This window comes from Pelophylax lessonae (genome assembly GCF_965119305.1).
Source record: "Pelophylax lessonae genome assembly, chromosome: 9".
Taxonomy (NCBI): Eukaryota; Metazoa; Chordata; class Amphibia; order Anura; family Ranidae; genus Pelophylax; species Pelophylax lessonae.
This window is the reverse complement of record NC_138776.1, coordinates 248,248,475-248,275,053: the sequence shown is the minus strand read 5'-3', so window position 1 is coordinate 248,275,053 and position 26,579 is coordinate 248,248,475. Positions and strand designations below refer to the sequence as shown.

The 26,579-nt window shown below is 47.4% G+C and overlaps 2 protein-coding genes across 2 annotated transcripts in view; one reads left to right on the top strand and one right to left on the bottom strand.

Moving 5' to 3' along the window:
* The window catches only part of LOC309564357 (uncharacterized protein), a 1,447,080-nt gene that overhangs the window by 136,854 nt on the left and 1,283,647 nt on the right, over positions 1-26,579 (top strand). The window lies entirely within an intron of this gene.
* LOC309563362 (uncharacterized protein) overlaps positions 1-26,579 on the bottom strand; it is a gene marked incomplete at its 5' end in the record, with an annotated part of 163,947 nt that overhangs the window by 101,953 nt on the left and 35,415 nt on the right. The window lies entirely within an intron of this gene.

Here is a 26,579-nt window from a genome sequence, read left to right as displayed (position 1 = left end):
AGAGCGCTGGGCACAGGACAACATAATACACAGAGCGCTGGGTACAGGACTACATAATACACAGAGCGTTGGGCACAGGACTACATAATACACAGAGCGCTGGGCACAGGACTACATAATACACAGAGCGCTGGGTACAGGACTACATAATACACAGAGCGCTGGGTACAGGACTGCATAATACACAGAGCGCTGGGCACAGGACTACATAATACACAGAGCGCTGGGCACAGGACTGCATAACACACAGAGCGCTGGGCACGGGACTGCATAACACACAGGGCGCTGGGCACAGGACTGCATAATACACAGAGAGCTGGGCACAGGACTGCATAATACACAGAGCGCTGGGCACAGGAATACATAATACACAGAGCGCTGGGCACAGGACTGCATAATACACAGAGCGCTGGGCACAGGACTACATAATACACAGAGCGCTGGGTACAGGACTACATAATACACAGAGCGCTGGGTACAGGACTGCATAATACACAGAGCGCTGGGCACAGGACTACATAATACACAGAGCGCTGGGCACAGGACTGCATAATACACAGAGCGCTGGGCACAGGACTACATAATACACAGAGCGCTGGGCACAGGACTACATAATACACAGAGCGTTGGGCACAAGACTGCATAATACACAAATCGCTGGGCACAGGACTGCATAATACACAGAGCACTGGGCACAGGAATACATAATACACAGAGCGCTGGGCACAGGACTACATAATACACAGAGCACTGGGCACAGGACTACATAATACACAAAGTGCCAGGCACAGGACTACATAAAATACAGAGCGCTGGGCACAGGACTACATAATACACAGAGCGCTGGGCACAGGACCACATAATACACAGAGCACTGGGCACAGGACTTAATAATACACAGAGCGCTGGGCACAGGACTACATAATACACAGAGCGCTGGGCACAGGACTACATAATACACAGAGCACTGGGCACAGGACTGCATAATACACAGAGCGCTGGGCACAGGACTTAATAATACACAGAGTGCTGGGCACAGGACTACATAATACACAGAGCGTTGGGCACAGGACTGCCTAATACACAGAGCGCTGGGCACAGGACTGCATAATACACAGAGCACTGGGCACAGGACTACATAATACACAGCGCTGGGCACAGGACTACATAATACACAGAGCGCTGGGCACAGGACTACATAATACACAGAGCACTGGGCACAGGACTGCATAATACACAGAGCGCTGGGCACAGGACTTAATAATACACAGAGTGCTGGGCACAGGACTACATAATATACAGAGCGCTGGGCACAGGACTGCATAATACACAGAGCGCTGGGCACAGGACTACATAATACACAGAGCGCTGGGCACAGGATCTGGTGGAGGAGTTCTGTCCTCTCTGCTAAGACAAGTAGGGGGCAGAGACAAGGGGTTGCCAGCTGCAGGAGAGGAGTGAGGGCCACACGGAATGGCCTGGTAGACCAGATTTGGCCTTCGTACCTTGTGTTTGACACATGTGCTGTAGGGTCTCTGAGACAGAAAACAACTGATGAGTTTTGACTCTTCTTACTTTATCCTAAACTTTAAAAAAAATAAAGTTTGGCCTCTATCCTGTTAGGTTGTTATTGTATGGTATATTTCTTACTTTCTAACCTCATCTATTGCAGGTAAATATATATAGCAGCCAACTAGCTGGTTTACTAGTCATGGAATTGGAAAGCTTTTAGAAGAACGCAAGGATCTATACAAGGACACCATGATGGAGAACAACTTAAATGTCATTAAGGTTGAAGCTATGGATGGGGATGAAGAGACGGAGGAAAAGCCATGCAAGGAGCAGGGAGGCACCCCAGAGAAATACTCAGGTGATTCCCATTGTTCGGTGACTACACCAATCCCTTCTTCTCCCCCCTCCTCTGTCAGTAGACAGTAATGGGGGGACAGTATGTGCCCAGTGGGGGAGTCAAAAGCCATCAGCCCTCTATTAACCACTTAAGCCCCAGCCCTATTTCGGACACTTTTTGTTCACAAGTTAAAATCAGTATTTTTTCCTAGAAAACTACTTAGAACCCCCAAACATATCTATTTTCTTAGCAAAGACTCTGGAGAATAAAATGTCGGTCATTGCAATATTTTTTGTCACGCGGTATTTGCGCAGCGGTCTTTAAAACGCCATTTTTTGGGGAAAAATTTTGAAAAATCACATTTCACTGCATTTAAAAAATACTAAACAGTAAAGTTAGCCCATTTTTTTTGTATATTGTGAAAGATGATGTCACGCCGAGTAAATAGATACCCAACATGTTACGGTTTAAAATTGCGCACACACGTGGGATGGAGACAAATTACGGTCAATAGAGATCTCAATAGGCAAAGTTTTAATTTTTTTTAACGGTTACCAGTTTAGAGTTAGAGTGTAACTCTTTTTTAAAAATTATTGCACACGCTCTGGCGATCGCGGCGATACCTCACATGTGTGGTTTGAACAGCGATTTCATTCACAGCTCGACTTCCGTATACGTTTTCTTTCGTGCGCGAGCTAACGGTGACGGGGGCGGCTAAAATGTTTTTTTTTTTTTTTCCTATTTATTTATTTATTTTTTTAAACTTTATTACAGGTTTTTTTTTTTTTTTTTTTAAAAATCTGATCACTTTTATTGCAGTCACAAGCAATGTAAACATCCCTTGTGACACCAATATGCAGTGACAGGTACTCTTTATGGAGGGATCGAGGGTCTAAAAGACTCCAAACCCCTCCACTACACTTCCATTTATGCAAAACGCCGAAAATGGCATTTTTGCATACAGCCGTTTTTTAAATCTGCCGCCTTTTGCAGCAGAGTAACCCGGAAGTGACGTCATGGACGACGCCGCCTCCGGGTTACGTCATCGGAGACCCGATCGAAGCCGCTTCCGGCTTAGATCGGGACTCCATCGCATGCGCCGGCTGGGTGCTTGGGTCTCCCGGTAGGACGGGAGGCCCGGGCAAAGTCACGGAAGGCGGCGGGAGGGGGGGGGGGACGTCCCCAAGCGGCTCCCGAGCCACATCGGTCGTTACTGGCGGAAAGCCGACCGTTGGCTCTAAACTACGGTACCAGGATGGTGTCTCTAGCTAGAGGCATCATCCCGGTATAATCCCACAAAGTTTGCCGACGTAGCCCTTCGTCACTTTGTGGTAAGTGGTTAGACTCCGACTCTCCTCCTCACATCATGTCATTGTGTGTTACCAGCCAAGAGATGTGACCAGTCTCCCCCCACACACACTCTCTGGGGTCTCTCATACATCTCAGTACAGGGGGCTTCACTCATACCTTTATTCACAGACCCCGGAGGCACCAGAGTAACTCCAGAAAATGTCACATTGGAGAAGGACAGAAGACCTTTGAAGATTAAAGAGGAGGCAATCCCTTTAGAGATCAGCACAGGTGAGTAATAAATACTCGATCCCGAAAAGACTCCCAGATTCTCCTTGTTCGGAGATTCTTTCTTGGCCATTTGGGCTCTGCAGATGGTTGAAAAGTCTAATCTCTTTAGACATGTCATCCTTGATGGTCATCCTTGGCCATTCAGACCCAAAGGAATGCCAGTGGTGCTTTCTTTGCCATAACTCTATAATTAGATAACTCTATAACTCCGTAGCTCTATAATCAGAATTGGCGTTGGAACTGCAGGCAACATTTTTGGGGGAATGGAACCTGGCATGGTCCACTTCGGTTTTCAGAGCACAGCCGGAGGAAGATGAAAATCTGTGCCTGAAAACTTGCTTTATTTGCCTGGATTTATTAGGGTGTTTGAGAAATGCAGTTATCCCGGCTAGTAAACCTAAAACAAAAATTACAGCATTAGTTGTGAAAGTGTTGGAAGGTCATCAGGTCTTATTTGACTAGCCTAGCCTTTAAAGGATAGTGTCTTAAGATACTAGACTATATTTTACCCATTGGCAATGATATACTAAATACACATGGAAAATTATTTAAGAAGGTTTTAATTTTTAATCACACTAAATCACCAGTCTCCAGACTGTGGCCCACCAACAATGGGCCACTGTTCTTCCCATTGACACCAACAATGTGCCACTGTTCTTCCAATTGACACCAACAATGGGCCACTGTTCTTCCCATTGACACCAACAATGGGCCACTGTTCTTCCCATTGACACCAACAATGGGCCACTGTTCTTCCCATTGACACCAACAATGGGCCACTGTTCTTCCCATTGACACCAACAATGTGCCACTGTTCTTCCAATTGACACCAACAATGGGCCACTGTTCTTCCCATTGACACCAACAATGGGCCACTGTTCTTCCCATTGACACCAACAATGGGCCACTGTTCTTCCCATTGACACCAACAATGGGCCACTGTTCTTCCCATTGACACCAACAATGGGCCACTGTTCTTCCCATTGACACCAACAATGGGCCACTGTTCTTCCCATTGACACCAACAATGTGCCACTGTTCTTCCAATTGACACCAACAATGGGCCACTGTTCTTCCCATTGACACCAACAATGGGCCACTGTTCTTCCCATTGACACCAACAATGGGCCACTGTTCTTCCCATTGACACCAACAATGGGCCACTGTTCTTCCCATTGACACCAACAATGGGCCACTGTTCTTCCCATTGACACCAACAATGGGCCACTGTTCTTCCCATTGACACCAACAATGGGCCACTGTTCTTCCCATTGACACCAACAATGGGCCACTGTTCTTCCAATTGACACCAACAATGGGCCACTGTTCTTCCCATTGACACCAACAATGGGCCACTGTTCTTCCCATTGACACCAACAATGGGCCACTGTTCTTCCCATTGACACATACAATGGGCCACTGTTCTTCCAATTGACACAAACAATGGTCCACTGTTCTTCCCATTGACACCAACAATGGGTCACTGTTCTTCCCACTGACACCAACAATGGGCCACTGTTCTTCCCACTGACACCAACAATGGGCCACTGTTCTTTCCACTGACACCAACAATGGGGCATAATTCCTGTCACTGACACCAACAATGGGGCACTATTTCTCCCACTAATACCAACAATTGGGGGACAATGCCTCCTACTAACATAAACAATGGGGTACTGTTCCTTCCATTGATACCAACAATGGGCCACTGTTCCTCCTAGTGACACCAACGATGGGCCACTGTTCCTCCTAGTGACACCAACGATGGGCCACTGTTCCTCCCAGTGACACCAACGATGGGCCACTGTTCCTCCCAGTGACACCAACGATGGGCCACTGTTCCTCCCAGTGACACCAACGATGGGCCACTATTTCTCACACTGACACTGATGGGCCACTATTCCTCCCACTGACACCAACGATGGGAGATTAGCTTGTGGGCAAGTCGGGTGGTGGTGTCGATGGGCTTTGGGATTGTGTCAGTAACTTCAAATTGAGATGCTTCTGGGATTATTCAGAATTCATTGATATGAGCAGTTGACCTCCTGGAAGGCAAAATATAGGCAGATTAAACTTCAGCTTTGAAAATCTAGACATCTAGGAAATCCAATCTATATTTTTGTGTTTCCTACAGATGGATCCAGTAACAAAAACCCACCAGAGAGATGTCTATGTCCTCCACCATCCCAGGTGTCTGCACAGAAAAGCTGTAAGATCTCCCAGGTTTATCAGGTAGAAGGACCCTTAGGATCCTAATAAATACAAGTGTGACTTGATATGTTCTGTGCATAGGGGATATGACAAAGCCGTTGCCTGTTTAATTGATTAATTGATATAATACCTGTATTCTTTATTTCAGGCTGCAGATCTGCTTAATATTAAAATCATCGTTAAAGAGGAAGAGAATGAAATTCCTCTAGAGATCAGCACTGGTGAGTACTATGTACTAAATCCATAAAGGAGTCCCAGATTCTCCATGTCATAGTTACATAGTTACATAGTAGGTGAGGTTGAATAAAGACAATAGTCCATCCAGTTCAACCTGTGTAGGTGTGTGTGGCCGTAATCATCTCTCATACCCCTGAATGTTCTGATCCTTGAGATGTACGTCTAAGAGTCTTTTGAAAGCCACCATACTTCCCGCAGAAACCACCTCTTGTGGTAGAGAATTCCACAATCTTGTAGCCCTAACAGTAAAGAACCCCCTGCGTTGCCTGAGGTTAAAACGCTTCTCCTCTAATCACATTGTATGCCCTTGAGTCCTCATGCAATCCTTTCGACTGAATAGCTTTTTTTCTATGCTGAGATCACCATTGAGGTATTTATAAATTGCTATCATGTCCCCCCCTCAGACGTCTCTTCTCCAGGGAGAATAAATCAAGCGATTGCAGACGCTCTTCATAATTAAGGTCCTCCAATCCCCTAATTAGTTTAGTTGCCCTTCTCTGGACTCTCTCCAGCTCCAACACATCCCTCCTGAGGACTGGTGACCAGAACTGGACAGAATACTCCAGATGCGGTCGGACCAGAGTTTTATAAAGTGGAAGGATTATAGTCTTATCTCTGGAATACATCCCTTTCTTTATGCATGCTAATATTCTGCTGGCTTTGGCAGCTGCCGCTTGACATTGCATGCTGTTGCCTAATCTATCATCAACCAAGACTCCCAGATCTTTCTCCATTCTTGACTCCCCCAAGGGCTCCCCTCCTAACGTGTATTGTGTTTTTATGTTTTTAGTCCCCAAGTGCAAAACCTTACACTTCTCCACAATAAACCTCATTTGCCAAGTCGTTGCCCACTCCGTTATTTTGTCCAGGTCATTCTGTAGGATATCTGCTTCATGCCGTGCAGTTATTGCCCTGCCTAATTTTGTGTCATCTGCAAAAACTGATATAGAACTACTGATCCCGACCTCAATGCTGTTTATGAATAAATTGAACAAGGTTGGTCCCAGGACTGAGCCTTGGGGGACCCCGCTTACCACCTCAGACCAGTCTGAGTACGCGCTGTTTATTACCATCCTTTGGACACGGCCTTTTAGCCAGTTCCGTATCCAAGAGCAGACCTTGCGGTCGATGCCTGCAGACCTTATTTTATAAATTAGGCGCTTGTGGGAAACTGTATCAAACGCCTTAGCGAAATCCAAGTACACCACATCCACTGCTCTGCCCCTATCTAGCTCACAGCTCACCTCCTCATAGAATGTTAAGAGATTGGTTTGACAAGAACGCCCATTTGTAAACCCGTGCTGGTTACTGCTGATGATTTTGTTGTCTTTAGCAAACTTTACGATATAGTCCCTTATCATCCCCTCCAGAAATTTACATACTATCGATGTCATACTGACCGGCCTATAATTTCCCGTGACATGCCTCTGCCCTTTTTTGAATATCAGTATCACCTTAGCTTTCCTCCAATCCCCTAGTACATTTCCTGTCATAATACTGTCAGCAAAGATCAGGAACAGTGAAGGAAGGTTAGAAGTATACAATTGTCTAAAATATCTTTGTATGCTGGAGCGTTAAGAGTATCTATCACTGGTAAAATTTTAAAGGGTGACTAAATATTTCATATAGATTGGTGTAATGGTCGGATGTCCACAAATGTTTGGCCATATAGTGTATTTCCAAAGTATTTCCTTTAAGATCATTATTTAAAAATACCTGTTCTTTCCCCCTTTCCTATTTCCTCCAGATGGCCAATATCAAACCCATACCTTGACCTCAACGGACAATGAAGTAGAAGACGCCTCCAAATCCATACCATCTCGTAACGTCCGTAAAGGTGATGAATCGGCTTCATGTTCCAAGTGCGGGAAGTGTTACAGCCGGAGGTCAAGTCTCCTCAGACACATCCAGACTGTCCACCTGGGAGAGAAACCATATTCGTGTTCCGAATGTGGCAAGTGCTTTGATCAGAACTCCAATCTCATCAAGCACCAGCGAGTTCACACTGGGGAAAAGCCGTTCTCCTGTTCGATCTGCGGGAAGCGCTTTGGAGAAAAGTCAAACGTCGTCCTCCATGAAAGGACTCACACAGGAGAGAAGCCATATTCCTGCTTTGAGTGTGGCAAATGTTTTGCCCAGAAGGCTTCCTTGGACTCCCACCAAAGGACTCACACAGGCGAGAAGCCGTTTTCCTGTCTTGAATGTGGCAAACATTTCACCAACAAGAGAACGCTTATCAGTCACCGTAGGATTCACTCGGGTGAGAAGCCCTATGAATGTTCCATATGTGGAAAGTGTTTCACTGACAAGTCGGACATGGTGAAACATAAGCGGATACATACGGGTGATTATCCCTATACGTGCTCCGAATGCGGCAAAGGTTTCATCGCCAGGTCTGTCTTTATCATACATGAAAAGATGCACTCTGGAGAAAAGCCCTATTCCTGCTCGGAGTGTGGGAAAGGTTTCACCAAGAAACAACATCTCATGGACCACATGAGACTTCACACGGGGGAGAAACCGTTTTCCTGTCCAGACTGCGGCAAATTCTTCAGGCAGAAGTCGGGGCTGGCCAAGCATCGGAGGAAAATGCACAGGATAGGAGCGGCCATCATCTGAGCTGTCAGTCAAAGCAAGAGTCCCGTCTTCATGAAAGCAACGGCTTGCAGGTTCCGTCCTCAGTTTTCGTACAGAAATCAATTTGGGTGTCCTGCCTGAATACAAACTCCTTGCTTTACCCCATAGCTTTCCCCAGTGGTTCTAATCTTTCTTTCTTTTAAATGATTGATTATAGTAATGGCAGGAATCCAATGGTGCAAGCATTGGCATTTTTACCGGGCCTCCATATAGGACATTTACACCTCAGACCTTTCTAAAGAGGGTTTGGAGAAAGTCTCTAACCATGTCCAACGCTGAAAAATTTCCTGAGATTTTTGATGGTTCATGTTGACCCCTTTTCCACATAGAAACCACGTTAGATTGGTTGAGCTGATGACGGCAGTTGGACCTTGTATAAAAGGAGGAACTGGCATCTGATGTCGCCATCTTCCATGATCCAATGTAAGGAACCTATTGCTTCAAGCTTCTGTAAGGTACGAATAAAACCTACCTAGTACAGATGCTATGGAAATCCTTGTACCTACAAACCAGAAAAGTTTCAAATATTTTCAGATCTTCTCTTTAAACATTCTGATGGACTCGTATTGAACCACAGTTTTTTTTTTAGGTTTAAAGGCTAAGTTTACCTTTTTTTTTTTCTAAATTCCAGCTCCCCTATGTACCAATATACCATTAATGTACCTCTGTTGCAGAAAAATATAAAAGCTTTCTTTGATTTTTAGAACAAGGCCTTACCTTAGCCCATGCTGTGTTCATAGAAAACTTTACGACTTCCTGGTATGTCGATTTTGGACGCAGAGACGGTAAGACGGAGGAAGGAGATCACCAGCTGACCTCATTACCCTGCGCCCATCAACTATGTTTGCACGGCATCCCTCCAGGCGTGCCTTTGCCTGGCTTGTCAATGTAGGCTGCCACAGCTGCTATGTTTGCATGGCATCCCCAGCATCCCTCCAGACAGGCCCAGGCAGCACGCTAAACTCTCTGATGTAGTGCAAGGGCCCATCTGAGTGGATACAGAGTGAATGGATACAGTGGGGATGAAAAGTTTGGGCACCCAGGCAAAAATTTGTATTAACCTCCTGCCATCCGCGCTACAGCCTATATACGGCTGCAGCGCGGACTCGAATTTTCGGGAGGCCGTTTTTAAACGGCCTCCCAGTGACACGCCCCCCGCGCGCTCCCGCGAGCACGCAGCGGGGAAAATCTGTGTCGGCCGTGTCCCTTGGACACAGCCGATCACATATCGTGGTGAATGGCCAATCACAGCGGCCATTCACCACGTGATCAAGCCGTCCAATGAGAGATAATCTCATATATAAACATATAAGATCATCTCTCATCGCCGGCGCTCCTTCCTCACACAGAGCCTGCAGTGTGAGGAAGGAGGGAGAGCTGCACAGCGACGGGGACACAGAAAAAAGTAATCAGGGCACCGATCACCAGTGCCCTGATTACTAGAGGTACACCAATCACACCTTCAATGCCCACAGTGCCCACCATCAGTGCCCCCCATCAGTGCACACAATCAGTGCCCATAGTGCTGCCAGTCAGTGCCCATCAGTGCCTGCTCATCTAGGCACTGATGAGCACTGACTGGCAGCACTATGGGCACTGAGTGTGGGCACTGATGGTGCTGCCCATCAGTGCCACCCATCAGTGCTCATCAGTGCCACCCACCAGTGCCCATCAGTGCCACCCGCCAGTTCCCATCAGTGCCACCCGCCAGTGCCCATCAGTGCAGCCCGCCAGTGCCCATCAGTGCCGCCCGCCAGTGCCCATCAGTGCTGCCCGTCAGTGCCGCCTCTCAGTGCCCGTCAGTGCCCAGCAGTGCCACCTCTCAGTGCCCAGCAGTGCCGCCTATCAGTGCTCATCAGTGCGGCATATTAGTACCTCCTCACCAGTGCCACCTCATCAGTGCCCATAAGTGCCACCTCAGCAGTGCCCATAAGTGGCACCTCATCAGTGCCCATCAGTGCAGCCTCATCAGCGCACATCAGTGAAGGAGAAAAATGTATTTATTTTCAAAATTTACTCGCAAAAAATAAGAAAAACTTTTTTTTTTTCAAAATTTTCTGTCTTTTTTCTTTTTTTTTGTAAAAAATAAAAAACCCAGAGATGATTAAATACCACCAAAAGAAAGCTCTATTTGTGTGAAAAAAATGATAAAAATTTTATATGGGTACAGTGTAGCATGACCGCGCAATTGTCATTCAAAGCGTGAGAGCGCTGAAAGCTAAAAATTGGTCTGGATGGGAAGGGGGTTTAAGTGCAAAGAAGGCAAGTAGTTAATGTGCATAAAGAAGCCAAGGAAAGATGGAAAAATCTCCAAAAGGCATCAAATTACAGATTAGACATTCTTATAATATGTCAACAAAAGTTAGATTTTATTTCCATCATTGACACTTTCAAAATTACAGAAAACATAAAAATGGTGTCTGCAAAAGTTTGGGCACCCTGCAGAATTTATAGCATGCACTGCCCCCTTTGCAAGGCTGAGACCTGTCAGTGTCATAGATTGTTCTCATTCATCGTCTGGGAAGACCAGGTGATGTCAATCTCAAAGGTTTTAAATGCCCAGACTCATCTGACCTTGCCCCAACAATCAGCACCATGGGATCTTCTAAGCAGTTGTCTAGAAAACTGAAACTGAAAATAGTTGACGCTCACAAAGCTGGAGAAGGCTATAAGAAGATAGCAAAGCGTTTTCAGATGTCAATATCCTCCGTTCGGAATGTAATTAAGAAATGGCAGTCATCAGGAACAGTGGAAGTTAAAGCAAGATCTGGAAGACCAAGAAAAATATCAGACAGAACAGCTCGCAGGATTGTGAGAAAAACAATTCAAAACCCACGTTTGACTGCACGATCCCTCCAGAAAGATCTGGCAGACACTGGAGTTGTGGTACACTAATCCACTATAAAGAGATACTTGTACAAATAAGGTCTTCGTGGAAGAGTCATCAGAAGAAAACCTCTTCTACGTCCTCACCACAAAAATCAGCATTCGAACTTTGCAAATGAACATATAGACAAGCCCGATGCATTTTGGAAACAAGTTCTGTGGACCGATGAGGTTAAAATTGAACTTTCTGGCCGGAATGAGCAAAGGTACGTTTGGAGAAGAAGGGGCACAGAATTTAATGAAAAGAACCTCTGTCCAACTGTTAAGCATGGGGGTGGATCAATCATGCTTTGGGGTTGTATTGCAGCCAGTGGCACAGGGAACATCTCACGAGTAGAAGGAAAAATGGATTCAATAAAATTTCAGCAAATTTTGGATGGTAACTTGATGCCATCTGTGAAAAAGCTGAAGTTAAAGAGAGGATGGCTTCTACAAATGGATAATGATCCTAAACACACCTCGAAATCCACAGGGGATTACATCAAGAGGCGTAAACTGAAGGTTTTGCCATGGCCTTCGCAATCTTCTGACCTCAGCATAATTGAAAATCTATGGACAGACCTTATAAGAGCAGAGCGTGACAGACAGCCCAGAAATCTCTAAGAACTGGAAGACTTTTGTAAGGAAGAATGGGCAAAGATACCTCAAACAAGAATTGAAAGACTCTTGGCTGGCTACAAAAAGCGTTTACAAGCTGTGATACTTGCCAAAGGGGGCAGTACAAGAGGGTGCCCAAACTTTTGCAGACGCCATTTTTTTGTTTTCTGTTATTTTGAAAGTGTCAATGATGGAAATAAAATCGAACTTTTGTTGATATATTATAAGAATGTCTAATCTGTAATTTGATGCCCTTTGGAGATTTTCCCATCTTTCCTTGGATTCTGTATGCACATTAATACAAATTTTTACCTGGGGTGCCCAAACTTTCGATCCCCCACTGTAGATAGGTAGGTCTACCTATTCCATAGTTATGGTAAATCTAAGGAAAATTGTACAATCAGATTGTATAGTGTATGGCCGACTTTATACACATCTCTTCTGCAGTAGTATATTCTCCATATTGGATCGCTTTTCAGAGTGCGGATAAGCAGTTAATGTCAGGTGTTCAAGAGGTGAGTCTGCCATTTCAGAATAGCAAAGTTCAATGAGGCTGATAGGGCACAGCGGCTAGCCAAGCGTTTGGATTGTGATTGTAGTGCAGCCCTGTGGGCTTAGTAGAGGTGACACCTGTCAACTCGGTATACTGTGTTAAATTTGCTGCAGCCACAACTCATGGTTGTTTCCCCTAACCATCTTGGTTAGGGGAAACTGACAGCCGGTTCCCTACTGTGCATGCAAAGCGTGCTGCACTTTGTGAATGGCATGGTGGCAGGGGAAGGAGGAGGAGGGCCGGGTGAGTTTGCCGTGGCCAAGTCAGCCGAAAGTGGGAGTGAAGTGGGTACCTGTCAAAACCGGGTCCCCCCCCCCCCCCCCGAAAGGTGCCAAATGTGGCAGCTAAGGGGGGAGGAGGCAGACAAGAAGAGCTTCCCCCTTTGGGTGGAGCTCTGCTTTAACCAGTTCTGGACCGGAAGGTTTTACCCCTTTAACCACTTTACCACCGGAGGATTTTGCTGTCTTACGTCCAGGCCACTTTTTGCGATTCGGCACTGTGCGACTTTAACTGACAATTGCGCGGTCGTGCGACGCCATACCCAAACAAATTTTTTTCCCACAAACAGAGCTTTCTTTTGGTGGTATTTGATCACCTGTGCGATTTTTACTTTTTGCGCTATAAACAAAAAAAGAGCGACAATTCTGAAAAAAAAAAAAAACTATTTTTCACTTTCTGCAATATAATATTCCCAATAAAAAAATATAAAAATCAAAAATTTGTCATCCTCTTAGACCAATTTGTATTCGGCTACGCATTTTTGGTAAAAAAAAAAAAATCCCATTGCGCAAAAGTTATCGCGTCTATAAACTAGGGGAAAGATTTGTCATTTTTATCTATTTATTTTTTTTTACTAGTAATGGCGGCGATCTGCGACTTTTAGCGGGACTGCGACATTGCGGCGGACAGATCGGAGCCCTGACTGACATTTTTGACACTTTTGGGGGGGGGGAGGGGCAGTGACATTACTACAGTAATCAGTGTAAAGATTTATGTCATTTTTATTTATTTTTTTTTTTTTACTAGTAATGGCGGCGATCTGCGATTTTTAGCGGGACTGCGACATTGCGGCGGACAGATCGGAGCCCTGACTGACATTTTTTGACACTTTTTTGGGGGACCAGTGACAATACTACAGTAATCAGTGTAAAGATTTATGTCATTTTTATTTATTTTTTTTTTTACTAGAAATGGCGGCGATCTGCGATTTTTAGTAGGACTGCGACATTGCGGCGGACAGATCGGACCCCTAACTGACATTTTTGACACTTTTTGGGGGGGGGGGCAGTGACATTACTACAGTAATCAGTGTAAAGATTTATATAATTTTTATTTATTTATTTTTTTACTAGAAATGGCGGCGATCTGCGACTTTTAGCGGGACTGCGACATTGCGGCGGACAGATCGGAGCCCTGACTGACATTTTTTGACACTTTTTTGGGGGACCAGTGACATTACTACAGTAATCAGTGTAAAGATTTATGTCATTTTTATTTATTTATTTTTTTACTAGTAATGGCGGCGATCTGCGACTTTTAGCGGGACTGCGACATTGCGGCGGACAGATCGGAGCCCTGACTGACAATTTTTGACACTTTTTGGGGGGGGGGGGGGGCAGTGACATTACTACAGTAATCAGTGTAAAGATTTATGTCATTTTTATTTATTTATTTTTTTACTAGAAATGGCGGCGATCTGCGATTTTTAGTGGGACTGCGACATTGCGGCGGACAGATCGGAGCCCTGACTGATATTTTTTGACACTTTTTTGGGGGACCAGTGACATTACTACAGTAATCAGTGTAAAGATTTATGTCATTTTTATTTATTTATTTTTTTTTACTAGTAATGGCGGCGATCTGTGATTTTTAGCGGGATTGCGGCGGACAGAACGGATCCCTAACTGACATTTTTGGGGGACCAGTGACATTACTACAGTAATCAGTGCTAAAAATATGCACTGTCACTGTACTAATGACACTGGCAGGGAAGGGGTTAACCCAGGGGTGATCAAAGGGTTAATTGTGAGCCTAGGGGGTGTTTTCTAACTGGGGGGGGGGTGGTGGATTGGTGAAATGACCATAGAGACCTGTGTTCCTATATAGAAGGATCACAGGCGCTCTGTGATCATTCCAGGGAGAAGAACCTCCTCTCTCACCGGGGGGAACGATCGCGGGCGCCCGGCGGCAATCGTGGCCCCTGATCCCGTGGACCTGCATCCCCGTTGCCTAGTGGGGGCGGTAGCGCGCCATCCCCCAGCACCACTCCCGCGAGACGACGTAACCCTACGTTGATTTGCGCAGCCGAGCCAGCGGCAGACGTGGTTAAGATAAGATAAGCGGTTAGGATAATACAGTGGTAAGTAATACATATGGGGTAGATTCAGGTTGGGTTCACACTGATGCGAATTGGATGAGCGTTTCCCCAGATCCAATTCGCATGACAGGAGAGTGTGACGGCCTCTCAATGGAGCCGGTTCACGCATCTCTGGGGCGGTCCGCATTGGAAAAGGGTCCTGTGCGTCTTTGTCTCTGTTTCAGGTGCAAATTCAGGCAAACATTTGGACCTAGTGTGAGCTCCAGAAAATCAAATGTTACTAGGCTATTTCTCTCCAGATCAAATGTTGTTTTTTCATATTTGAATCCAGAAGCTACCACTAGCTGAAGCAGACGATTATAGGAAATAAGTATTGCTTATGATCGCTAGCTCCATCTAGTGGCCATCAGGCGGTATTTTCCTGATTTACACTATTCTTATGAATGAAGAACATTCAACCTGGATAGAAAATAGCCAAGCAGCATTCGATTTTCTGGAATTCACACAGAACACATGTACATGCAGGTTCACACCAGCAGCTCTGCACATTTTAAATAAATCCCCCCCCCCTATCGTGGCCAGCAAGGCTTTCTTCTGCTCACGTTGTTTTATTTCTGCACAATCCATAGACTAAAATGTAACTAAGCTAAAAAACATAAACACAATTTTCTTTTTTTGATCAGTATTAGATTTAAAAAAAAATAAAATAAAAAAAATATATATATTACTGTAAATAAAAAGTAGTCATTGTGTTCTGTAATTTGTCCTGTTTGAAATGAAACTAAAGCTGTAAATCCGGTACAAAGCATTGCGAAGTTATTTAAAAATGAAATAAAGGCTCTTTTTTTAACATTTTGTATCTTTTTTTCTTCTTCTTTGCAATATTAACCACTTAAGCCCCGGAAGATTTTACCCCCCTTCCTGACCAGGCCCTATTTTGCGATTCGGCACTGCGTGACTTTAACAGACAATTGCGCGGTCGTGCGACGCTGTACCCAAAAGAGACTGACGTCCTTTTTTTTCCCCACAAACAGAGCTTTCTTTTGGTGGTATTTGATCACCTGTGCGATTTTTACTTTTTGCGCTATAAACAAAAAAAGAGCGACAATTCTGAAAAAATAACAATATTTTTCACATTTTTTTATATGAATTTCCCAAAAAAAAAAAAAGTAAAAATCTAATTTTTTTAACCCCCAAACACTGCACGTAGCACCCCCCCCCAACACTGCACGTAGCACACCCCCAAACACTGCATGTAGCACACCCCCAAACTCTGCACATAGCACACCCCAAACACTGCACGTAGCACACCCCCAAACTCTGCACGTAGCACACCCCCAAACTCTGCACGTAGCACACCCCCAAACTCTGCACGTAGCACACCCCCCAACACTGCACGTAGCACACCCCCAAACACTGCACGTAGCACACCCCCAACTATGTTCGTAGCACACCCCCAAACTCTGCACATAGCACACCCCAACTATGCTCGTAGCACACCCCCAAACACTGCATGTAGCACACCCCCAAACTCTGCACGTAGCACACCCCCAAACACTGCACGTAGCACACCCCCAAACTCTGCACGTAGCACACCCCCAACTATGCTCGTAGCACACCCCCAAACTCTGCACGTAGCACACCCCCCAACTCTGCACGTAGCACACCCCCAAACTCTGCACATAGCACACCCCCAACTATGTTCGTAGCACACCCCCAAACTCTGCACATAGCACACCCCCAACTATGCTCGTAGCACACCCCCAAACTCTGCACGTAGCACACCCCCAAACACTGCACATAGCACACCCCCAAACTCTGCACGTAGCACACCCCCAAACTCTGCACGTAGCACACCCCCAACTATGCTCGTAGCACACCCCCAAACACTGCACGTAGCACACCCCAAAACTCTGCACATAGCACACCCCCAACTATGCTCGTAGCACACCCCCAAACTCTGCACGTAGCACACCCCCAAACACTGCACGTAGCACACCCCCAAACTCTGCACGTAGCACACCCCCAAACACTGCACATAGCACACCCCCAAACTCTGCACGTAGCACACCCCCCAACACTGCACGTAGCACACCCCCAAACTCTGCACATAGCACACCCCCAAACTCTGCACATAGCACACCCCCAAACTCTGTACGTAGCACACCCCCAACTATGCTCGTAGCACACCCCCAACTATGCTCGTAGCACACCCCCAAACACTGTACGTAGCACACCCCCAAACACTGCACGTAGCACACCCCCAAACTCTGCACATAGCACACCCCCAAACTCTGCACATAGCACACCCCCAACACTGCACGTAGCACACCCCAAACACTGCACGTAGCACACCCCCAAACTCTGCACATAGCACACCCCCCAACACTGCACGTAGCACACCCCCAACACTGCACGTAGCACACCCCCCAACTATGCTCGTAGCACACCCCCAAACTCTGCACATAGCACACCCCCAAACTCTGCACATAGCACACCCCCAAACTCTGCACATAGCACACCCCCAAACTCTGTACGTAGCACACCCCCAAACTCTGCACGTAGCACACCCCAAACACTGCACGTAGCACACCCCCAAACTCTGCACGTAGCACACCCCCAAACTCTGCACGTAGCACACCCCCAACTATGCTCGTAGCACACCCCCAAACTCTGCACGTAGCACACCCCCCAACTCTGCACGTAGCACACCCCCAAACTCTGCACATAGCACACCCCCAACTATGTTCGTAGCACACCCCCAAACTCTGCACATAGCACACCCCCAACTATGCTCGTAGCACACCCCCAAACTCTGCACGTAGCACACCCCCAAACACTGCACATAGCACACCCCCAAACTCTGCACGTAGCACACCCCCAAACTCTGCACGTAGCACACCCCCAACTATGCTCGTAGCACACCCCCAAACACTGCACGTAGCACACCCCAAAACTCTGCACATAGCACACCCCCAACTATGCTCGTAGCACACCCCCAAACTCTGCACGTAGCACACCCCCAAACACTGCACGTAGCACACCCCCAAACTCTGCACGTAGCACACCCCCAAACACTGCAAATAGCACACCCCCAAACTCTGCACGTAGCACACCCCCCAACACTGCACGTAGCACACCCCCAAACTCTGCACATAGCACACCCCCAAACTCTGCACATAGCACACCCCCAAACTCTGTACGTAGCACACCCCCAACTATGCTCGTAGCACACCCCCAACTATGCTCGTAGCACACCCCCAAACACTGTACGTAGCACACCCCCAAACACTGCACGTAGCACACCCCCAAACTCTGCACATAGCACACCCCCAAACTCTGCACATAGCACACCCCCAACACTGCACGTAGCACACCCCCAAACACTGCACGTAGCACACCCCCAAACTCTGCACATAGCACACCCCCCAACACTGCACGTAGCACACCCCCAACACTGCACGTAGCACACCCCCCAACTATGCTCGTAGCACACCCCCCAACACTGCACGTAGCACACCCCCAACACTGCACGTAGCACACCCCCCAACTATGCTCGTAGCACACCCCCAAACTCTGCACGTAGCACACCCCAAACACTGCACGTAGCACACCCCCAAACTCTGCACGTAGCACACCCCCAAACTCTGCACGTAGCACACCCCCAACACTGCACGTAGTACACCCCCCAACACTGCACGTAGCACACCCCCAACACTGCATGTAGCACACCCCCAAACTCTGCACGTAGCACACCCCCAAACTCTGCACGTAGCACACCCCCAACACTGCACATAGCACACCCCCAAACTCTGCACGTAGCACACCCCCAACACTGCACGTAGCACACCCCCCAACACTGCACGTAGCACACCCCCAACACTGCACGTAGCACACCCCCAAACTCTGCACGTAGCACACCCCCAAACTCTGCACGTAGCACACCCCCCAACACTGCACGTAGCACACCCCCAAACACTGCACGTAGCACACCCCCCAACTCTGCACGTAGCACACCCCCCAACTCTGCACGTAGCACACCCCCAAACTCTGCACGTAGCACACCCCCAAACTCTGCACGTAGCACACCCCCCAACACTGCACGTAGCACACCCCCAAACACTGCACGTAGCACACCCCCAACTATGTTCGTAGCACACCCCCAAACTCTGCACATAGCACACCCCAACTATGCTCGTAGCACACCCCCAAACACTGCATGTAGCACACCCCCAAACTCTGCACGTAGCACACCCCCAAACACTGCACGTAGCACACCCCCAAACTCTGCACGTAGCACACCCCCAACTATGCTCGTAGCACACCCCCAAACTCTGCACGTAGCACACCCCCCAACTCTGCACGTAGCACACCCCCAAACTCTGCACATAGCACACCCCCAACTATGTTCGTAGCACACCCCCAAACTCTGCACATAGCACACCCCCAACTATGCTCGTAGCACACCCCCAAACTCTGCACGTAGCACACCCCCAAACACTGCACATAGCACACCCCCAAACTCTGCACGTAGCACACCCCCAAACTCTGCACGTAGCACACCCCCAACTATGCTCGTAGCACACCCCCAAACACTGCACGTAGCACACCCCAAAACTCTGCACATAGCACACCCCCAACTATGCTCGTAGCACACCCCCAAACTCTGCACGTAGCACACCCCCAAACACTGCACGTAGCACACCCCCAAACTCTGCACGTAGCACACCCCCAAACACTGCACATAGCACACCCCCAAACTCTGCACGTAGCACACCCCCCAACACTGCACGTAGCACACCCCCAAACTCTGCACATAGCACACCCCCAAACTCTGCACATAGCACACCCCCAAACTCTGTACGTAGCACACCCCCAACTATGCTCGTAGCACACCCCCAACTATGCTCGTAGCACACCCCCAAACACTGTACGTAGCACACCCCCAAACACTGCACGTAGCACACCCCCAAACTCTGCACATAGCACACCCCCAAACTCTGCACATAGCACACCCCCAAACTCTGCACATAGCACACCCCCAACACTGCACGTAGCACACCCCAAACACTGCACGTAGCACACCCCCAAACTCTGCACATAGCACACCCCCCAACACTGCACGTAGCACACCCCCAACACTGCACGTAGCACACCCCCCAACTATGCTCGTAGCACACCCCCAAACTCTGCACATAGCACACCCCCAAACTCTGCACATAGCACACCCCCAAACTCTGCACATAGCACACCCCCAAACTCTGTACGTAGCACACCCCCAAACTCTGCACGTAGCACACCCCAAACACTGCACGTAGCACACCCCCAAACTCTGCACGTAGCACACCCCCAAACTCTGCACGTAGCACACCCCCAACTATGCTCGTAGCACACCCCCAAACTCTGCACGTAGCACACCCCCCAACTCTGCACGTAGCACACCCCCAAACTCTGCACATAGCACACCCCCAACTATGTTCGTAGCACACCCCCAAACTCTGCACATAGCACACCCCCAACTATGCTCGTAGCACACCCCCAAACTCTGCACGTAGCACACCCCCAAACACTGCACATAGCACACCCCCAAACTCTGCACGTAGCACACCCCCAAACTCTGCACGTAGCACACCCCCAACTATGCTCGTAGCACACCCCCAAACACTGCACGTAGCACACCCCAAAACTCTGCACATAGCACACCCCCAACTATGCTCGTAGCACACCCCCAAACTCTGCACGTAGCACACCCCCAAACACTGCACGTAGCACACCCCCAAACTCTGCACGTAGCACACCCCCAAACACTGCAAATAGCACACCCCCAAACTCTGCACGTAGCACACCCCCCAACACTGCACGTAGCACACCCCCAAACTCTGCACATAGCACACCCCCAAACTCTGCACATAGCACACCCCCAAACTCTGTACGTAGCACACCCCCAACTATGCTCGTAGCACACCCCCAACTATGCTCGTAGCACACCCCCAAACACTGTACGTAGCACACCCCCAAACACTGCACGTAGCACACCCCCAAACTCTGCACATAGCACACCCCCAAACTCTGCACATAGCACACCCCCAACACTGCACGTAGCACACCCCCAAACACTGCACGTAGCACACCCCCAAACTCTGCACATAGCACACCCCCCAACACTGCACGTAGCACACCCCCAACACTGCACGTAGCACACCCCCCAACTATGCTCGTAGCACACCCCCCAACACTGCACGTAGCACACCCCCAACACTGCACGTAGCACACCCCCCAACTATGCTCGTAGCACACCCCCAAACTCTGCACGTAGCACACCCCAAACACTGCACGTAGCACACCCCCAAACTCTGCACGTAGCACACCCCCAAACTCTGCACGTAGCACACCCCCAACACTGCACGTAGTACACCCCCCAACACTGCACGTAGCACACCCCCAAACTCTGCACGTAGCACACCCCCAAACTCTGCACGTAGCACACCCCCAACACTGCACATAGCACACCCCCAAACTCTGCACGTAGCACACCCCCAACACTGCACGTAGCACACCCCCCAACACTGCACGTAGCACACCCCCAACACTGCACGTAGCACACCCCCAAACTCTGCACGTAGCACACCCCCAAACTCTGCACGTAGCACACCCCCAACACTGCACGTAGCACACCCCCAAACACTGCACGTAGCACACCCCCCAACTATGCACGTAGCAGTGTGTGGATGGACATTTTATGGTTACACAACCTATATAATCTTTTTATATGGACTATATACTGAAGGACTTATAAATAAATGGTTGTGGAACGAATCATCTGAGTTTCCAGTATTTCTTATGGGGAAATTCGCTTTGATATAAGAGTGCTTTGGATTACAAGCATGCTTCCGGAACTAATTATGCTCCCAATCCAAGGCTTTACTGTATTAAATATTATAAATGTAATATTATATTAAAATAATATATTTATGTTGTAAAGTGCTGAGTAAACAATCTGCGCTACATTCCACAAGCCACGCCCCCCACAGTTAGAAACACGCCCTTAGGTACACATCTAACCCCTTGATCACCCACAATGTTAACTCCTTCCCTGCCAGTGTCATTATTACAGTAACAGTGCATATTTTTATACTGATCACTGTAGTAATGTCACTTGTCCCCCAAAAGTGTCAAAAATGTCAGTTAGAGGTCCGATCTGTCCGCCACAATGTTGCAGTCCTGCTAAAAACCGCAGATCTCCGCCATTGCTAGTAGAAAAAAAAAACAATAAAAACGACAAGAATCTTTCTCATAGTTAGTAGACGTGATAACTTTTGTGCAAATCAATCAAAATACATTTATTGTGATTTTTTTTTTACCAAAAATATGTAGCAGAATAAAAATTGGCCTAAAATGTTAAAAAAAAAAAAAAAAAAAAAATTTGGGAATGTTATATAGCAGAATGTAAAAAATATTTTTTTTCAGAATTGTTGCTATTTTTTGTTTATAGCGCAAAAAATAAAAACAAATTGGCCTATAATGTTAAAAAATTTTGATTTTTACATTTTTTGGGGGAATTTCATATAAAAAAATGTGAAAAATATTGTTATTTTTGCAAAATTGTCGCTCTTTTTTTGTTTATAGCGCATGATCAAAAAATCGCAGAGGTGATCAAATACCACCAAAAGAAAGCTCTGTTTGTGGGGAAAAAAGGACGTCAATTTGATTTGGGTACAGCGTCACACGACCGCGCAATTGTCAGTTAAAGTAACGCAGTGCCGAATCGCAAAATAGGGCCTGGTCACTAAGGGGGCAAATCCTTCCGGTCCAGAAGTGGTTAAATATTATAAATGTAATATTATTTTAAAATAATATATTTATTGTTGTAAAGCGCTGCGTAAACAATCTGCGCTATATAAATCCTGTATAATAATAATCATTTAACATAAAACAATATTATTGCTATAAAAGTCTAAGTGATCAATATATTTACAAAAAATATATTAGTTCATACAAAATGATATTATTGCTATAAAGGTAATTTAAGAGATCATTATATACAATAGACACATTATTAATATTTTTATTAGCATGAACCCTAAACAACTGCCCATCTCCTCTAACTGCTAGAAAGACACCTCCCACTTCCGCCCTGTGGCTTCGCACTTCCGCCCCGTGCGTTTCACAGTCGCCCAGCCGCTTCCGGGTTTCCAGTCTCAAGCATTGGCGCTGCAGGCCTCTTACAGAGGCGTTGTGTTCTGTCAGATTTTTCCATTAGTCTCTAAGGCCGGACCGGTACACCGGAGAGACAGAACTTTTGCTCGGGGAAGGAGGCGTCGCCCACCGTTCTGCTGTAACAAAAAAAAAAAAAAATCGAAAATAACTGCTTTGTGGTGTTGTCCTCTGCACAGGGGGCCGCCATTTTGTCGTGGCCCATAAAGCAGAGGTTGCTGTAGGCGCTGTACAGGTTGGAGGTAATATGTGAGCTCTGTGTTGTTATGATTGGTCAGGGGGGTGTAGTGTGTCCCTGGGGTGTGTGTTCTGGACAGTTGTGCTCCACTTATACTGCAGGTTTAGGGCCCATCTTTAAAATGGACCTCTCATAGGATTAGTACTATTGTTATCAGGGCTTTTTTTAGGTCTAGGCTGGGATTGGGTGAGGCTGACCATGCCAGATCCTTCAACTTAAACTGGGACTTTGGAAAAAAACTGTTATATAGTGAGGTCAGAGGCCCTTGTTGGGTGTGTTGTGGCCCCTGGGATGTAACCTGACTTTCTGTCCTTTGGAAAGTTCTGTACACAGGAGGTAGAACTCTCAAGCATCCACAAAACCCTAAATCATGGCGTTTTAGGCCATGCATGCGCAGCGTGGCCAGGGTCCTAATTTCTGTGCCCGCTGTGGGTCTGTGCAGTGCGGCTGGGATCCTTAGCATTACTTTCCTGCTCGGTGCTGTGCTCAGGGCACGCGTGCCCATTGTGGTCCATGTCCTTAACATTATGTGTGCTTGGGTGTCATGCTTAGCGCACACATGCCCATTGTGGTCCAGGTCCTTAGCATTGGGTGTGCACGGGCGCTGTGGGCACGCATGTGCATTGTGGGCCAGGTCCTTTGCATTGGGTGTGCTCTGGGCATGCATGCCCTTTGTGGCCCAGGTCCTTAACATTTGGTGTGCTCAGGTGCTGTGCTCAGGGCATGCTTGCCCATTGTGACCCAGGTCCTTAGCATTGGGTGTGCATGGGTGCTGTGGGAACGCATGTGCATTATGGCTCAGGTCCTTAGCATTGGGTGTGCTCAGGGCACACATGCCCATTGTGGCTCGGGTGCCGTGGGCTCGCATGTGCATTGTGGCCCATGTCCTTAGCATTGCATGCCCTAAGCACAGCACCCAAGCACACGAGCATTGTGACCCAGGTCCTTAGCGATGTGCTTGGTTGCTGTGCTTTCTGTAGGGCACGCGTGTGCAGTGTGGCCTAGGTCCATAGTAATGTGCTCGCTTGGGTTCCATGCTTAGTGCACGCATGGACAGAATGGGAGGGGTCCTTATCATTGTAGCTGCTCGGTACTGTGCTGAGGGCAATACTCAGGCTTCTTCAGACTATTCTCCTGCTCCAGATTTGTACCTCCAGAGCTAGAGACAGTAAACAATGGACTTCAAGTGGGATGTAATACTTACCTTATTAATCACTCTAGAAGGATCCCTTCAGAGCTGCGACTGGAGCCTTCTCTCTAAGGTGCTTCCGGCCACAGGGTGCATGTACAATATAGAATTTATAGCCCTGCATTGTGCGCAATGATCCCGAGGGAGCGCCACTGGAGTGAGGAGTGCGCTGGAGCCAGCTGGTGCGGGGGTAAAATAAGTAATGCAGCCTCTACATCTCCCTCTAGATCAGGGGTCTCAAAACTTTTCAGTATGAAGGCCACACTGTATGAGAGTTCTCCCTTACATCAGAGTCCCTGTTACACCAGGATTCCCATTAGAGTCCCTCTTTACATCAGAGTCATAATCAGAGTCCCCCCCCCTTACAGGGTCCAGGTGGGAGTTGGAGCGCCTTACCATTGGCAGCCTCTGTGATCTTATTTCGCAATCTTCAAGGGTATAAAACTGACCCTAGCTGAGGGGTCAGATGTGGCGCCCAGGCCATAGTTTGGAGACCCCTGCTGTAGATCTAACGAGCGTTTAACCCTTGCAATGCTGGCGTAGCCCCTCAGATTCTGCCTATTTACCGGAGCTGGGCTTTAAGGTGTCTATAGACATTGGGGAAAAGTTTTTTTTCCAGGCCCCTCCATAACTGCTACTGCCTCTTCTAGAAGGAGCCTGCTTAGGTTGTAACATGTGATAGCCCTATCTCCTTGTAGGAGCACCAAAGGTTCCCCTATCACCCAGCTTCAAAACCCAGCTATGGGAACCCTTTTACAGTTGGTCTCAAACATTTAGATTCCGATAAAAACAGAAGTCTCAGTTGCACATGATTGCAAGTATGTGTCGTGGTCACAAAGCATGCCTGTAGATTGCAGTCCTAGTGTATTCTGTTGACGTTGCAGAGAATGTTCTCAGTTGCCAAGTCTATATATATATAAATAGATAGATATATATATATATATATATATCAAAGCTCATTGTACTTCCTCCTTGCACAGGTATCATCATGACCAGTCCCTTGCAAAAAGAACAAAGCTCATTGGACAAGGAAAGGAGTCACATGACCAAGAAGATATTAAACCTCACGTTGGAGATCATCTACCTGCTGACCGGAGAGGTGAGGAGGATTCTGGGAGGTCACATGACATCACTCTTATCTCTAATAATAAAACAGACCTGACCGGAGAGGTGAGGAGGATTCTGGGAGGTCACATGACATCACTCTTATCTCTATTAATAAAACACAGACCTGACCGGAGAGGTGAGGAGGATTCTGGGAGGTCACATGACATCACTCTTATCTCTAATAATAAAACAGACCTGACCGCAGAGGTGAGGAGGATTCTGGGAGGTCACATGACATCACTCTTATCTCTATTAATAAAACGCAGAGCTGACCAGAGAGGTGAGGAGGATTCTGGGAGGTCACATGACATCACTCTTATCTCTATTAATAAAACACAGACCTGACTGGAGAGGTGAGGAGGATTCTGGGAGGTCACATGACATCACTCTTATCTCACAGACCTGGGAGAGGTGTATTGTATTAACGTGGAATGTTTATTATTCATTGAGTAATGTGAAGTTATGTCTTTCAAAGGACTATATATTAGTAAAAACATTTGGTGAGCTTGTGACACCCAGCAGCCGTCCCCGTGTTGTAGAAGGATGGAGTCGGATCCACAGCCCCATCACAGTGCCTGCACTGCCCTCCTTGACACCTGAGACGAACGACAAGAAGGTTCTAGAAGTCACCCAGAAGATCATTGAGCTGCTGACAGGAGAGGTGAGTGGTGCCGGGAATTCTGGGACATTATCCAGTAACAGACAAGGGATGTGTCTGGATGGTGACTGTATCATTGTGTGTGTCAGGTTCCTATAAGGTGTCAGGATGTCACTGTCTATTTCTCCATGGAGGAGTGGGAGTATATAGAAGAACACAAGGACCTCTACAAGGACGTCATCATGGAGAAGCGGCCGCCCCTCACATCACCGGGTAACAGGAGACTTCCATTTCTTGTATTGAGGATCCCCCTAGATACTCACATCCTCTGATATAAAGACATAGAAACAATGTATTCAGTCAGT